This window comes from Lactuca sativa, chromosome 3 (assembly GCF_002870075.4).
Source record: "Lactuca sativa cultivar Salinas chromosome 3, Lsat_Salinas_v11, whole genome shotgun sequence".
NCBI classification, from domain to species: Eukaryota; Viridiplantae; Streptophyta; class Magnoliopsida; order Asterales; family Asteraceae; genus Lactuca; species Lactuca sativa.
In genome coordinates this window covers 261,249,442-261,267,142 of record NC_056625.2, presented here as the reverse complement: position 1 = coordinate 261,267,142, position 17,701 = coordinate 261,249,442, and the positions used below count along the sequence as shown (strand labels likewise).

The window sequence follows — 17,701 nt, the reverse complement described above, 5'->3', positions numbered from 1 at the left end:
TATATATATTATACATATATGAGTACAAAAGGTTACTCCTTTTGGTATCGTCACCTTTGTATCAGGCTGAGCAAAGGTGTTCATCCATGAGAAACCATGCTATTCAGATAGAACATATAAATTATAATAGGTATAATTTATGATTCAAAACTAAAGATAGAAGTATGATTTAAGACTGTATACTTTCCAAGGAAATTACCAGAATTCATTCACCTATACCAAGATATGTATAATACTTTTAAGATGTGAACAACATATTAAAGAAGTAGAGATACATCATATCGGGTTTGCATTAACAAAGGTACTATACAGAGTACCATGGTTAGCAAACACGTGGTAATAAGACATCTTACCGAGTTTGCATTAACAAAGGTACGATACAGAGTACCAGGGTTAGCAATCACGGGGTAATAATACATCATACCGGGTTTGCATTAAGAAAGGTATGATACAGAGTACTAGGGTTAGCAATCACGGGCTAATAATACATCGTAAATCTCGTTGAAACAATAAATTTGTGAGACCCTTGACGGTGTACTTATTTAAGTACTACCTTTTAAGTCCTGAACTATTAGCCAAAATCTCTTGTAGGGAGAGCATGAATTTGTGTATAGATTTATATAGGACTGACAATCCCGCACCTCTACTGTTCGCTACAGTTTGGCCGGCAGGCCTAGGGTGTCAAATATCATTCCATTCTGAAGCCTGAAGAACGTCGCTGGCGGCATTTCCGTCATATTAGTATGGTTGATAGGACTCACATGGATAAAACAACGAGTGAATTATAAAGTAATATACTTCTCTTATAAAAGTAAGAAAAGTTAATTACATCCCGACCAGATATACCTTCAGTAGCTTTTACTTACGGTAAGAGCTACGTATCATGAAACCAAGTATTGTACTTCTGGTTTTGACATTTTAAACCACAAGGCAGTATTATGGATAATACAATACTCTCCAGGATTAATACTAAGGTTTTTATGATAGAACAGATATAACTAAGAACACTTTTACAAATGAAACAGTTTATGGGATTAAACCACTTTTACAAATGAAACAGTTTATGGGATTAAACCACTTATACAAAGGAAACGGTTTATGGGATTAAACAACTTATCAAATGGAACTTAGTCACTCAATCTCGGTAAACTAGTATAACATTGTTGGGTCAATATTTTGGTTTATACTTTGCTTTTGTAGGAGATTGTATTTTTATGTAATATCTTATGTGTTTACGGTCAAGTTTATGGCCAAGGGGGTGTTTACGGCCGTAATCAGGTTTACGGCCCAAGTTTACCTGGCCCATATTCTCATGTATATATATATAGGGGTGAGGGGTGTGCGGAAAATAGTGATGAACCCTAAGGAGTTTATGGCCAGAGTGTAAGGAACGTTTGTGTGGGCGAATCTTGTGTAAGGAACTTAATTCATATTATCAATACATTCAAGATTCATCATCTTCTTCTTCTTCTCCTTCTCTTCTATTTGATCTGACATCATCCTTTTGATTGGGATTCTGCACCATCAAACGGATTTAACTGATACACGGGCAAATTAGGGACTTACAATTGGTATTAGAGCTTGGTTGTATCAATCAATTTTTTCATATCTGGAGCTTATTTGATCTTATTTTGAAGATTTTTTTTTGCGTTTTTGGATAGATCTCGCAAAAATAAGGGGGTTTGTTCTTTGTGTTTTTCCTAAAAACGAGTTTTTGATCGAGTTTTGGAGCAAAAAAGGTGAAAAAACGTTGTTTTTCGTCAAGAACAGCGATTTTTGGAGAGTTTACGGTGTTTGAAGGGTTTACTGGCCTGAGTTTACGGCCGGAAACGTGTTCACGGCCGTAAATGTGTTCATGGCCGGAGGAGGTTTGCGGCCGACAGTTTGCGGCGGCGGTTTACGGCAGCGGCTTGCGACTCGGTGATTGAACTGGTGGAGCGCAGCTTGAAGAACGGCTCGGCTCAGGGTCTCTTGATCAGCGCCTCGCATTAAAAATAGAAGCGGGTTTGAGGTTGCGGAGAATCGAACCCGCGACCTCTAGATCAACAAGTCAGCGCGCCTTGCCAACTCCTCCAACAGATCACTTGTTGATTTCATTCCGATACTTTAAACTTAATGTCACACCCCCGGCCGAGGCGGCGGAACATACCGGGCCGTGCGACTAAGTTCATGGATCACAGATAAATTGAATATACAGCACAAGTACAACAATAAACAAAACAACATTTCATTACATTTTTATATTTTCATACATGGTTCTTACAGATAGTAATAAAATAATAATACAAGTTTGCCTTAACAGTTAGGCATAACAGTTCAAAAGTAAAAAAAAATTAAAGAACTTGCGAGCCATGTTTTCCATCGTCTGAGTGTGCCCGAAATTTCACTGATTTCCTGAGAATACATGTATTTTGAAAGTCAACACGAGGTTGGTGAGAGTCACAGGTTTTCTGCTAGCCGCAGTAATAATACTTTCAAAAGTCATAAAGTATTTTTCTTGTATAACAATAGTTGAAGCAATGCTTGTCATGAGTCTTTAAAAGCCAAAAAGTATTTTTTAAAATAAATTCATGCTTTTAAAGAAAACGTGTTTGTAATAACTTCATGAAAATTTAAACATATCCATAGTATAAGTAACCACTATACTTAAAAATAGTTCTGACAGCAACCAAACCTATGGTTGTAATGAAAAAGTGAGAGAGATTCGTGTTAATGTTTTTAGTGAGTTCTATAATCGAGCTATAGACGAAAAGTACCCCTCCCTACGACGCTTCATTGGACGTCGTAGTAACGATCGTAGACACATATCACCTGCTTCGATTGATCAGTCGATGGTTGTAGCTAGCAACCGCAGGTGGGGTTGTCGACCCCATATAGATCTATATATATGTACCTCGCTCCGAAGATTAACGATTATAGCAGTATGGGGCAGGCTAAGTGATTAAACTCAGCTAATGAATAGTAGCGTCTCACTCAAAAACCATTAACGAAAAGTTTATGAATAACTCTCAGCCCTAACTTAATTATAGATAAGTACCGGGCATAATGAATTTCGTAGTATAGTATTTGTAAAAGTCGAGTATGGTTGACGTATTTAACATAATGGTATTGTACAAGTGTGTAATGCCTAGTATTCAGATATGGAAGTCTTTATAACTTTTAAAATTGTACCATGTATATCATATAAGGCATATGTATTTGCATAATAAATACTATTTACCACATGTATTCTCCCCTAAGAATAAATAAAATATTGAAAAGGGGCCGTAACTCTCACCTTATCGAGTGGTAAATGAGTAGTTCTGAAGACCAGAATGTATTGCCGTGAGGTCGTGATCTCCGGGATTAGTTCGATTTCCTAGAAATTTTGATATATATTAATATTTGGACGTGATTAGGTATTATAACAATTTCTTGAATAGTTCCCTAAGTTTTGCCAATTTAAAACTTATTGAAATAATTATTTTAAATAAATTTTAAAATTTAATTTATTATTTTTCCGCAAGTATTTAAATAACCCAAAATTAATTTAAACTTGAAATCAAATTTAAAATTTCTAAAATATACGTATAAACATTATTCATTTAATTTTTTAGTTGGATTTGTTTTGTAAAGATTTGTCCAGTTTAGGGTAAGTTTTAAATATTTTGATTAAACTTTCATTGTTTAACAACTAGATTTGAGATAATTCTAAATAGGGAGGGACTAAACTTGGGAAAAGTCGAAATAGAGGGACTGCATGTATTTATTTGGTATCCTAATTCGCACAATACTATCTTTTACACAGGAGGTAACAACCTCCTGTGTTCTTCATCTTCTTTACGTAAATACAAAAAGAATTGAAATGAATGGTCTCGTGATTCCCAGTTGCGCAGATGTGCATAATTTGTTAATTCAAGGGTGTTTGGAGGTTACCTATGGCAACAAGTGGTGGCCAGTGGAGGTAGCTTGCAGCAGAATGGTAGTTCGGTGATGATGGGTGGAGGCCGGCAGCCTCCTGCTGTTGGTTTTCTGCTACTGTTTTGATGAAGACGAAGGAAGAGAAGGATGGAGGGTGTCACAAGGTAGTACACAGTAGCGGTAGAGGTGGTTTTCTGGTAGGTAAGGGGAGGGTGACAATGGAGCAACGGGGTGACAGGGGGTGGTGGAGCTGTGATGGCAGCCTCCTGCTGCCTCCGTTTTTGGGTTTCAGTTGAGTCTTGTGACGAGAGGGAAGGTTGGCTGGAGGTGGTGATCTACTGTGGGGTTATAAGAAGACATTTGGGTGGTAAAAGAAGGTGTTTTAGGGTGGTTGAGGGTGTAAACGTGAGTGTAGGATGAAGGATTTAGAGAGGAGTTTTCAGAGGATTTAGAAGAAGAGGAAGTTGCTGGAGATTTGTGAGTGAGTTTGAGGGTTCCTCATGTCCCTTTTTATAGTGTAACATAGTCACTCACAAACCAATGGAAGTCATACCTATGCCCCATCAATTGTACTTTTGGCAAGCCTTGCACACCAAGATGAAGAGTGAGGAAGAGGAGAAGCACGTGGGATATCACCAGCTGGAAGGAGATCAGATTTTTGGAGTCTATCACCCCATGTGGGGCCACATGGGGTTATACCTCCATTTCATGTCCAAAACATGTAAAAACCGGGTGCCTTGGGATTCGTGCATCGAGGATATTTTTCAAAAGCCCCGTTTAGATAGAGTATAATTCAAGGATTCCAGAACATCAAACGGATTAATTTTTGGAGTTACGGATCTCCGGGAAATTGCGTTTGAAGTTGTGCGTCTTAACGGTTGGCGGTGTCCGTTTTTGAGACATTCATAAATATTTTCGTAAAAATTATGTCGAGTGTGAAATTAAATAATATACTATATCCTGATTCCAAAAACGCTCTCGAAAATCCCGTCGGCAAAGCGTAAGCGCCTCAACGGATCGTTTTGGTTTACGCGATTAAAGAAAACAGTGTTTTACTGTCCGTTTTTCTTATAACGGTTGTATCTTTTGCATACGAACTCCATTTTGGACGTTCTTTATATTTTCGGAAACAGGGGAACATGTACTATCATATTTTAGTGTTTGTTTTGCTCAAAAATGATTAATGCTAAATTTCAGTTTTTCAGACGTATTACCCAACGCTGTAGTTGAGCATTTTGATTTGGTTACCAAGTTACATGTTTGGGCATAAAAATATCATCAGATATTACATAATAATTGAACTTAACTCATTTATATTTCATTAGATGCAGTTAAAGCTGAATGAGTTAATTACAAATAGATTTGCCGTAATTTAGTCGTTTGAAATCTATGCCCTAAATTCCGGGATGTCACATTACCTCCCCGTTGAGGGAATTTCGTCCCGAAATTATTACATTCTTGGCTACTTTACACTAGGAGTTAGTTCTTTCACTAGTGGAGGGGGTATCGTTGAATAAGTGTGGGTACTTTTGCTTCATTTGGTCCTCGCGTTCCCAAGTAAACTCCGGCCCTCTACGAGAGTTCCATCGGACTTTTACTATAGGTATGCGGTTTTGTTTGAGTCTTTTAATCTTCCGATTCATAATCTCCATCGGTTCCTCCATGAAGTGAAGCTTTGTGTTGACCTAAATTTCATCTAGTGGTACGACCAAGTTTTCATCGGCTAGGCACTTTTTGAGATTACACACGTGGAAGGTATCGTGAACCTTGTTGAGCTCTTGAGGTAGCTTGAGCTTATAAGCTACCAGACCAACCCTTGCTAGGATCTCGAAGGGTCCGATGTAACGTGGGTTTAGCTTTCCTCTTTTTCCAAATCTAATGACACCCTTCCATGGGGCAACTTTTAGTAGGACTCGGTCTCCTACTTTGAATTCCAATGGTTTGCGTCTGTTGTCAGCATAACTCTTCTGCCGACTACGTGCGGCTTTTAGCCGTTCTTTTATCTGAACAATCTTTTCTGTTTTCTCCTGAATGATTTCAGGTCCAGTGAATAGTGTATCTCCAATATGTTTTCCTACTAGTTGGGTATCTCCAACCTCTACCCAACATAATGGATGGTGAACGACATTTGCGCCCATACAAGGCCTCGAATGGAGCAGCCTTTATACTAGTGTGATAGCTGTTGTTGTAAGAGAAATCAACTAATGGCAAGTGAGTATCCCATGCGTTACCAAAGTCTATCACACAAGCGCGGAGCATATCTTCCAGAGTTTGTATTGTCCTTTCACTCTGGCCATCCATTTGAGGATGATATGCTGTACTCATGTCGAGTTTTGTGCCTAGGGACCTTTGCAGTGATTGCCAAAATCTGGAAGTGAATCTACTATCTCGGTCCGAGATGATAGATATTGGCACACCGTGTAGTCTGACTATCTCCTTGAGATAAGTTTCGGTGAGTTTTTCCATCTTATCAGTTTCCTTGATGGCTAAGAAGTGAGCGGACTTGGTCAAACGGTCAACCACTACCCATATGGTATCGTAACCGCTTGATGTCTTGGGCAACTTTGTTATAAAGTCCATTGTTATTTGCTCCCACTTCCATTCTGGAATTGATGGTTGTTGTAGCAGGCCAGACGGTTTCTGGTACTCTGCCTTGACCTTGGAGCAGGTCAAACACTTACCGACATAGGTGGCAATTTCTGCCTTCATATTGGGCCACCAATAATGCTTCTTGAGATCGAGATACATCTTGTCTGATCCGGGATGTATCGAGTATCTTGACTTGTGAGCTTCATTTAAAACCAAATCTCTGACTTCTCCAAATCTTGGAGTCCAAATTCGGTTCATGAAGTATCGCATTCCATCTTCTCTGAGGTCGAACTGTTTGTCTATGCCTCGTAGGTTTTCTTCCAAGATGTTTTCAGGTTTAAGTGCTTCTAGCTGAGCATCACGAATTTGAATAGTGAGGTTCGAGTGGATGGTTAGGGTTAGAGCCTTTACACGAAGGGGTTTTGCTCGTTCCTTCCTGCTTAAAGCATCTGCTACAACATTTGCTTTACCGGGATGATAACGAATTTCGCATTCATAATCATTTAGTAATTCGACCCATCTTCGTTGTCTCATATTGAGCTCTTTTTGATCAAAAATGTGTTGAAGGCTCTTGTGGTCTGTGAATACAATGCACTTTGTCCCGTATAGATAGTGTCTCCAAATCTTCAAGGCAAATACTACGGCTCCCAATTCTAAGTCATGGGTAGTGTAGTTCGTCTCGTTTGGCTTCAGTTGTCGGGATGCATATGCAATAACCTTATTCCTCTACATCAGTACACACCCTAACCCTTGACGTGAGGCATCACAGTATACTACAAAGTCTTCTGTTCCCTCGGGAAGAGACAAAATCGGTGCACTGCATAACAATTGCTTCAATTTTCGGAAGGCGGACTCTTGACTGTCTCCCCAGTCAAACTTTTTGTCTTTCTGGGTTAGTGCGGTGAGAGGCTTGGCTATTTTGGAGAAGTTCTCGATAAATCTCCTCTAATAGCCTGCAAGCCCTAAGAACTGGCGTACTTCGGTTGGTGTTGTTGGTGCTTTCCAATTCTTGACAGCTTCAATCTTTGCGGGATCGACATGAATCCTTTTACTGCTGACCACATGACCGAGGAAATGAACTTCGTTAATCCAGAACTCACACTTAGAAAACTTTGCATAAAGTTTTTCTTTTCTTAGCAGTTCTAGAATTAAACGCAAGTGCTGGCCATGTTCTTCCTTGGTTCGTGAGTATATTAATATGTCATCGATGAAGACAATCACGAATTTGTCCAAGTAGGGTTTACACACCCGATTCATAAGGTCCATGAATACGGCAGGTGCGTTGGTCAGTCCAAATGGCATCACTAGAAACTCATAGTGACCGTATCTAATTCGGAATGCCGTCTTTGGAATATCTGCTTCTTTGGAATATCTGCTTCTTGAACTCTAAATAGCGGAAGTGGTACTCCTGAAATATCTGCTTCTTGAACTCTAACTGAACGAAACATCTCCTTATAAGGGGTGTGGATACCTTCCTTGTCACAATGCGTTTTAAAGCCGTGAGGGCAGCAGATCCCATAAGAACTCTGTAGTTAAGCATGCTCGGGCGGGAGTAGTACCAGGATGGGTGACCCCCTGGGAAGTCCTCGTGCCGAGTGGCCCAAAGCGGACAATATTGTGATACGTGCCGGAGGGGGATGTTACAAATGGTATCAGAGCTAGGGCACGGGTCGATGTGTTCGACAGGGACGCCGAACCCTATAATGGGGGGTGAAGGTGGGTTGCACCTGATCCTACATCGACTTGGAAGGAGAATGAAACATCTCCTTATAAGGGGTGTGGATACCTTCCTTGTCACAACGCGTTTTAAAGCCGTATTTGGGACCCTATTCACCTCTTTGGGCTTCTATTGAATCGAGAAATAGGTTTGATTGTCCATCTTTTTGATATATTGGATATCTATATTTGATATATTGGATATCTATATAAGGCATTCTCCGGATAATTCAAATCGAAGCAATTGGATGTCCAATTCGGGCCTAGATGACATGACCGATCAATAGAAATACTCCAACACTCCACTTTTATCATATATTCCATACATCACACTAGATAGATATCATATTCATGGAATATGATTCACTTTCAAGATGCCTTGGTGGTGAAATGGTAGACACGCGAGACTCAAAATCTTGTGCTAAAGAGCGTGGAGGTTCGAGTCCTCTTCAAGGCATAATATTGAGAATGCTCATTGAATGAGCAATTCAATAAGAGAGCTCGGATAGCAATACCGATTCGATCCGAGCTCTCTTGGAATAAGTTCGGCAGCGGATCACGAAATCTTGGTCATCTTCTCTATCTAATGAATGGGGAGTCCGCTTTAAAATCGTCCGCCCTGCACCCACCCCCCGAGTATATGCTTTAACAGGAATCACACAAGGATAGATTATAACTAGTAAAATGACCGCCCGTAACCCAGCAGATAAAGTACATTACATAGCATTACATAGTCCGTTTTAGGGATTGGCGACTTACCCATTCAGTGACTTTGGTACTGGACGTTCCCCAAACGGGTACTGTCGGGTCGGGTGAATTCAATAATAGACGCCTGTTGGCATTCCAGCCTTCCTTCGCCTTTCATGGCCACATATCTTTCTGGCTAAGGAATGGGAAATCCGTATCCTGTTCCATGAATCCAATTTGCATTTCATCCGGGAAAAGCCATCTTTTTCTCAACAATGCCTTTGTCATTTGATCCAATAGTGTTCCGTTAGATAGGAACAGATTTGATAAATACTGATAACTCTCGGATAGAGTATTAGAACGGAAAGATCCATTAGATAATGAACGATTGGTTCTAAGCCATCTATGGCGATTAATCAACAGCAGATCCCATAAGAACTCTGCAGTTAAGCGTGCTCGGGCGGGAGTAGTACCAGGATGGGTGACCCCCTGGGAAGTCCTCGTGCCAGTGGCCCAAAGCGGACAATATTGTGATACGTGCCAGAGGGGGATGTTACAAATGGTATCAGAGCCAGGGCACGGGTCGATGTGTTCGACGGGGATGTCGAACCTTATAATGGGGGGTGAAAGTGGGTTAGATCTGATCCCACATTGGCTGGGAAGGAGAACTAAGCATTCCTTATAAGGGGTGTGGATACCTTCCCTATCACAACGCGTTTTAAAGCCGTGAGGGCAGCAGATCCCATAAGAACTCTGCAGTTAAGCGTGCTCGGGCGGGAGTAGTACCAGGATGGGTGACCCCCTGGGAAGTCCTTGTGCCGAGTGGCCCAAAGCGGACAATATTGTGATACGTGCCAGAGGGGGATGTTACACTTAACCTCTCCCTAGCGCTTCCAACTTTCGCATTCTTATCATTTTCAGCCCAAAATTGATTTTTCTTTAATTTTAAATTCCTTTTTCAAACCAAAAATTATAGTTTTTAAATTTTGACTTTTATTTTTGACTTTTTACTTAAATTTTTGACTTTGACTTTTAAAATTTAACCTTTGACTTGAAGCTTTGACTTTCTTATTTAACTTTTAAATTTTCAAATTTAGCTTTTCGGTTTGACTTTTCAAGTTTGACTTTTGAGTTTGACTTTTTAAATTTGACTTTTAAGGTTGACTTTTTGAGGTTTATAGTCAAAGGGAATTTTTAAATTTAAGTTTGACTTTTAACTTCTAGTTGTGCTTTTAATAGTTTTTGAAGTTTACGAGGGAATTAAAGACATGAAAGAGAGTCGTCAAGAGATGTTAAGACAAAACTTCAACATGTTCGATTATATCCCTGGAGAAACCCTCGAAACTCAGTTGCAGCAAATTTACTACACTCACTACTAAGTTGAATATAGCTGGGATCTTCATGTCCAAATCTGAGATAAACAAAAAGCTATTGAATTCACTTCCGAAATCATGGGATATGGACGTGGCTGACATCAAGAAGACAAAAGATCTCAATCGTCTTAGTCTGGCTGATATAATTGAAGAACTTAATGCTTTGAATTGTCAAAAAACAATAAGTTCCACAAACCTCCCGGTCAATGAAGTTTCATGTTCTCAATCATATGAAGTTTCATGTACGCTATCTAGTGAAGATACGATTAAATTTCTTCAGGAACAAATTGATTTATTAAAAAGGGAAGATGAGGACCTGAGATATAAAGGATATCAACTCAGGAAAGGACATAAACCCCTGAAGGCTGAATTAGAAGCAAAAACCAAAGACTTTAGGAGACGTCAAGAAGAGTATAGCAACAAGTGTGAAAATTATAACTATATTAAGAGACAACTTGTTGCTGTAACTGAAGAACTTGACGCTTTAAAAATAAAGTGTGGAAAAACAGACGTTTGTTTTAAAAATTATACTGCGTCAAGTCAGACAGTCAATTCCTTATATGAAACCCAACTAATTCAAAGAAAATCAAAACAAGGGTCTAGGGTATGATAGTGTTCCTCCACCTTTCAATCATAACTACACATCCATCTCTATGACACAGGACGAAACTGACAGGGAGCCACATCTTCGATATGGCAAACGAGCTGGATTTGTGTCAGGAGGAGTTATTAATATTGAAGATACTAATGTTGCTACTTCATGTGCAGGTAAAGTAGCAGAAGATGAGAATAAGGAGAAAACCATTGAACAAACCAACATCTCCTTGAACTCTAAATTTGTTGCTTCGAACTCAACTGCTTCTGATCAACCTGCCGTTGAGAAATACAGGCCACCAATTCCAACGCAACAGAGTTCTTGTGGCAAGTGTGCATGTGGGAACAATAAGAAACAAGGCAAAGCTACACCACCAGGGGCAGGAAGAGACAACTTCATAGTGAAGAAAAAGGCATGTTTTCACTATGGAACACCTGGACATATTGCCAGAAACTTTCCTAATCGTGCATACGTTCCCTACTATGCACAAGGATGGCAGAACGCGCCAAGAGGGAGATAGTTCAAAAGAAACCCCTCAAGGTCACATTCAGGCAATGTCGATTGGAATGCCATGAAGGCCAAGAATTCAACTCTCAAGGCCAAGCATCCAACTCCCAAGGCCAAGCATCCAATTCCAAAGGACAAGAATCAAAATCCCAAAGTCAAAAAGGGAATGTCGGCCAAGAAGCCAAATCAAAGAGATGATCCCGTCAAGTCAAAATCAAAGTCATCTCAACGGCCGACATCAAGATCTGAGCCACCAATCGGATCAAAAAAGAAATGGGTTAAACCCAACTACAAATGGGTTCCAAAGGCTCACTCTCCCAAATCAACTAATGAATCTAATATTTCTTCATCTTTTGTTTGTGATAAATAGGATATGTCATGGGAGAGAGTACCGTGCAAGGATGAAAAAGGTCGACCTAGTTTCAAAATGGACTGGGTTCCAAAGACCAATTAATCCCGCTCTGTGTCGGAGCAACTATGGAGGCATATCATCAGTCTTCGGTTTGTTGGTAGTGGCTGTTCCAGGCACATGATAGGAGACAACTCGGAACTATACAACACTTAGAACATTATTTGAGAGTATGTGTCCTTAGCGGGAAAGGAAGAAAGGAAGAGATCACAAACGGGGTTAGTGCTTAATGACATGAAGAATTTTCGGATATGTTCTGAGATTACGCGTGCTGTTCTCAGACCTTCTGGATGCAAATTCAATCGGTGACTTACGGTTTGTGTTTTCTTCTATATACTCCTGAGTTTTTCTTAACCTGATTCGCTTTAAAGACTAATTTTTGTTTTAGGATAGTTTAAATTTGCGCATTTACTTTTGGTTCTCTCCCATGCACAAATTTAGGGGGAGAAATAAACAAAAATCCAAAAACATTAGAAAATCAAAAAATTACAAAAAAAATTGTTGGTTATGAAATGTGCTGCTTGAGGGAGATGTTCTGGGAAGTGATATTATCAAGTGATAACAGGCAACCTGAGTCTGCGTAACGTACCTGAAGTTGAAGGGTCTATGCTCTGGTTTGATGCGTCGGTAGGCACGAAAGATTCTAACTGGACTTGACTAGGCAGAGTTGAACATAGGAAATTTATAGACTTGACAAATTTTGACCTAGTTAGTCCGTTCAGCCTGACAATACGACGCTCAGATAGGTTGAGCAGGGAGATATATATGGGAATCCACTCGTCACATTAAATGAACCCGTACTTGGAACCGTGGTTTAACTTTTCCTCGATGTGCGGATTCTGTCCTTAATTCCGGTTGGACGGGGTGACTGGTAAATTCCGATAAATTAGGTCTGTAGAATATCATTTTCTTTCTTTCCGTCTATTAGTCATATGTTGTCTCCTTTGTGTGACTTCTAATCCGACCTGGTACACAACATATGCAACCGTCTACGTCTCAACCCCTCTGAAGTAATAAGTAATAGAATTCTGAATCTATCCTCTCTCTGAATGGTTGTCTGCTCACCCGGTGTAAGGAGTACTCTTGAAGTTGTTGATGGCTGGGGCATATCAGGAAGCGGGAAACACGTTCTAGTACACTTAAAATTGAACACATACAGATTGTCTATAGATCTCGCTGCTCAATTTAGGTGGACAACAATATCCCTGGTCGTCATCAGATGAATGGTCCTTAAGATATAGTATCTAAGAAATTAGGATCAGATATAATTTTTAGGAACTTAAGTTCACCTTGTCTTGTATCAAATAGTATGTCCTAAATAAGTGACAATTTTTCATGTTTAAGTGGACCACAATACCGACGATCGACCAGACAAAGATGTGAATATGGAAGATACCGACAAGTGGATAAAGGTTGTCTAAAAAACTTTGAGCCCAAATCACTCTTAAAGTTAGATATCATTTTTATTTTTGTTAAATTTGTCATAGTTTCTTCTAATTTAAATATTAGGGGAGAATTAAAAATTAAAAACAATGAAAATAAAAAAAATCAAAAAATCAAAGAAAAATCAGAAAATTAAAAATCCAAAAATAGTGTTATTTCTGTTTTATTTCTTGTTCAGAAAAATCAAAAATCCAAAAAAATATTTCTGTTTTTGTTTTAATTTGTGTGCTAAGTTTTCTTTTAGTTTTGTTTTGTCTTGAAAAGTTATTTTAGGTATAGATAAGACTCATCGCGTTTTTGTTGACGATTTCTGAGCCAAAGCCTCGTCCGTGAGCATCGAAGAATTCGCATTCGAAGGAGCAAGAAATGAAAATTATTCTTTCAAACATTCAATCTTTCAAACCTAGAAGCAAGGTGAAGCTGCACTTGAAGATTATGTGACGGATTGCATTGAAGCCTCCTCAATCAGTCTGCTGCTATTTTGAACCTGCTGAAGTGATCCAGAAGATTTGTTCTCTCTGATGTTCTCACTGAAGATTCTCAAGCTGAAAGCGCTATCTTTCAAGAATCAGTGCGTCAAGCCTCCTCACCCGACGTGCGTTCAAAGCCAAACTCTGAAGAAAAGCCCAACCGCTCAATATGAAGTCAGTCATTGAAGATTCATCAAGTTCATTTTGAAGTCGTAAAGAATTTGAAGATTATTGATGAAGCCAAGTTCCCAATGAAGATTATCAAGAAAAGCCAGCTACTTTTTAGGGGGAGGTTGTTGGGTCATTTAAGAAAAGAAAAGAAAGCTATAAACCAAGGGGGAGATTGTTGGGTCAATATTTTGGTTTATACTTTGCTTTTCTAGGAGATTGTATTTTTATGTAATATCTTATGTGTTTACGGTTAAGTTTATGGCCAAGGGGGTGTTTACGGCCGTAAACCCTGTTTACGGCCCATGTTTACCCGGCCCATATTCTCATGTATATATAGGGGTGAGGGGTGTGAGGAAAATAGTGATGAACCCTAAGGAGTTTACGGCCAGAGAGAAAGGAACGTTTGTGTGGGTGAATCTTGTGTAAGGAACTTAGATCATATTATCAATACATTCAAGATTCATCATCTTCTTCTTCTTCTTCTCCTTCTCTTCTATTTGATCTGACATCATCCGTTTGATTAGGATTCTGCACCATCAAACGGATTTAACTGATACACGGGTAAATTAGGGACTTACAAACATAAAATACCTTTAGTGGTTAATTCTATAATTCCTTATTTGCTACATCAGAGTTGTACATAAGTAATGTCCGATTGACAGTGAAATGTGTGACTTCCACCTTACTTCCTGTTCCTTGTTTAGTTGTGGGCTTAGGATAGATACACCCAATTGACTGTCAATTCGATATTATGTTATGTATAATCATTATAAACTAGGTAATTACAGAGGGAAACTATTGAGGTTATCAATTAATCACCTCAGGAGAAATAGGATTTCCTAGAAAAACCAGTGAACTTATTCAAAGAACTTAGGGTATACTTAACAGAACTAAAATATTTATGAACTCACCAGCGTAAATGCTGGTCTATTCTTTCCAAATAACTTGTATTCTCAGGAATCCAGTAGACAGGTACACTCCCGAAGCTTTTGAGAAGACTACATAGTACCGTACCGCAACTCTAGTCTTCTACTGTACCTACTTCAGTGTTTGAATATGTAATGTTTAAACGCTTATGTAAAACTTATACTTATTAATACAATGGTTGTTTGTACTTTGATTACTATATTGCATGTGTTCTGATACTTACCTAAAGTCCTCCGCCCGAACGTTTCCGCCGTTCTGGTTTGGGGGTGTGACATATTGGTACCAGAGTAGTGTTTATAGTGAACTCAGTATATCAGTCATAAAACATATACAACTATAAACCCATTGGGATAAAAACACTCTGACCAAGAGTTATACTTTAAAAATATAATAATATTTTATAAAAGTATAAGTACATGCAGATTATATATACCAGAATGAGTATCACAAGAAGAACACAACTAAAGTATTTGGATGTTGGACATTGCAGTTAAACCTAGACAATGATGTAATCATATCTGGGATCAATATAGCCTGATCAACTATATTCATCCGAGAGATGACCAACATGTGTTTAGAGGAGTGATTGTAGTGTTGTAACTGGTCTAAAACTTACCTAAGCACCAGAAGAATTCTAGAACCAAAGACTAAATACTATGGGAGTATTTTTAGGAGGCTATAACAAGAAAACTGAAAACTTGTCAAATTCTTTTATCCAGAAGTCCAAGAATCAAACTCATGACTAAAATAACATGAAGGTATGTTACATACCTTTGGGGAAGTGTTAAAAAGATCTTTTCTGATAGGTCTATAATTACTAAGTGGATACGTTAAGGTTATATATAGCCGAGATTTTATGGACTTAGAATATGTGATTCTCACTATACTTCCTTTTCCTTGTTTGGATGTGGTTTTAGAGTAGGATTATTTATTCAAAGGTCTATTTGATCTGAATTATATATAATCGGTACACACCATGTGATTATAGAAGGACCAGGAAGGATCACCTTCGTAAAAATTCAAATTTTCTCATAGATTCTTTAGACATTCCCATTCTCGTATAAACCCGTTAGGTAAACATAGTTACTCACGCAATCAATAGAAGAGTCAAGGAGGATCCAACAAAATTTCATTAGGATAATCCCAAGAAAGAAACATAGGAGAAGTAAACAAACACTACTAGAAAAATAGCCTTTTACGACGTGCAATTTACGACACGCACTGATTTATGTTACGCAAAAGAGAGCGCCCTTAAAATAGCGTCATCTCTTTAAAAATTTTAAGGATTTACGTCACGCATTATTGCGTGCCCTTAATTTAGTGTCTAAAGAAAAAAAAAATTAAAAACACGGAGGGCGCTTTATCTTAAACGCACGTCGTCTGTAAGTGTCGCTATATAATTTTAATGAAACGCGCGTTTAATAGACAAGGGGGGAAACGAAATCCCTAAAATTTTGAAAACCCGCCTCGTTCTTTCTACATTTTACCTATCTTTCATCTTGAATTCGCAATCGACTCTCCTCTCTGATACTTTCTCCTCTAGATCTCCCTTTATTTTCTACCTCCCGTCTCCCTGTAAACCCTAAGCCATCGCCACCTCCTTTCTCTCTAGCACGTGCTAGGGTTTTATTTTCTTCCAAGCTTCCGCTTCCCTGGAACTGGCGTTTTTTTTTTTTTGACTTTTTTCGATTTATTTGGAACTGGCGTTTCACTTGGCGTTTCCTTTCAGCAAGTCATTAACCATGGATTTGTAGATTGGGAGACGTTTCCTCTGAATCCACACAACAGATGAGGTATTCACGACCACCTTCAGGAACCCTACCAACAGGATTTTCTTGCCGACCGATCGAAGCTATTCTTCTAGCTCCTCTGATCTCATTCGTGCCACTCTCTTCCCTAGCGACGGTATTGGTCCCGAGATCGCAACCTCTGTCAAACAGGTTCAATTCTGCCTTCTTTATACTCAATATATTGCTAAAACCCGAAGCTTTGTTAATGACGAAGATGAAGGGTGTGGATTTAAGAGGATCACGATTGAGTTTGATTGGCTCATTAGATGCCGATGGGAGTGGTGATGATGATGAAGGGAAGGGGAATGGGAAGAAGAAGATGATGAGCAGTGCTACATTGGGAAAATATGATATAAAGAAGACAAAAAGGATACCATTGAAATTCTTGGAAGAGGAGGATGATTTGTCTCTACATGTACAGGCTATTAGGAATGAGTTCAATAAGTGGCGTATGGCTGAAAAAGGCATTGGAGTGGGTGATGATGACTCCATCCTTAGTCCAAAGAGGTTTGGATTTTGGTTTTCTTGATGTAATGGAACTGCTAAATCTGATAATGTTGTAATTTTAGGCAAATCATAATGGTTATAAGGTTCATAGGCTTTATGTTGACAATCGCTTTGGGGTTGTTCTTTTTTCAGGTTTGATGAATGCAATATCTGCTTGCCTCGAGGGTATGATTTCTGTTTGTGTAATGTTTTACTCATTAACTTGTTATGTCTCAATCTAATTTCTTCCTAATAAGGAACGATGCTTTGGTCAAAGCTAAAACCGGAACAGGGAAAAGTGTTGCTTTTTTGGTATGCTAAAATCTGAATTCTTGATTACATTCAACTTGTTACTTTCTTGTGCTTTTTATATTTGGCTATGAAATATTGTTAAACACAAACCACTCCCCACAATTGTAACAGTTTTAAAGGCTTCAGCTATAAATGAGAGAAAATGGGTCCCACCAATATGTGTTCTTATTGTTTGTCCCACAAGAGAACTAGCAAGGAAGGCACAGCTACATCTATATGTAAAGCTCTTGATGAGGTGGCAGATATCTCTATGCCAGGTGTGCAACTAAGAAAAGAACATCGATAGATAGATGGAAACACTAATGTATCTAGACAATAAGTATGAC

At 38.9% G+C, this 17,701-nt stretch overlaps 1 long non-coding RNA gene across 1 annotated transcript; it reads right to left on the bottom strand.

The window, feature by feature from the left end:
* Positions 1 to 2,146: 2,146 nt before the first annotated feature.
* Positions 2,147 to 4,365, bottom strand: LOC122197226 (uncharacterized). The gene is made up of 3 exons (XR_006189936.2): positions 3,916 to 4,365; positions 3,278 to 3,358; positions 2,147 to 2,394 (listed from the first exon to the last, which is right to left on the bottom strand). It is a non-coding gene; the product is annotated as an uncharacterized LOC122197226 (long non-coding RNA).
* Between the last annotated feature and the right edge of the window lie 13,336 nt (positions 4,366 to 17,701).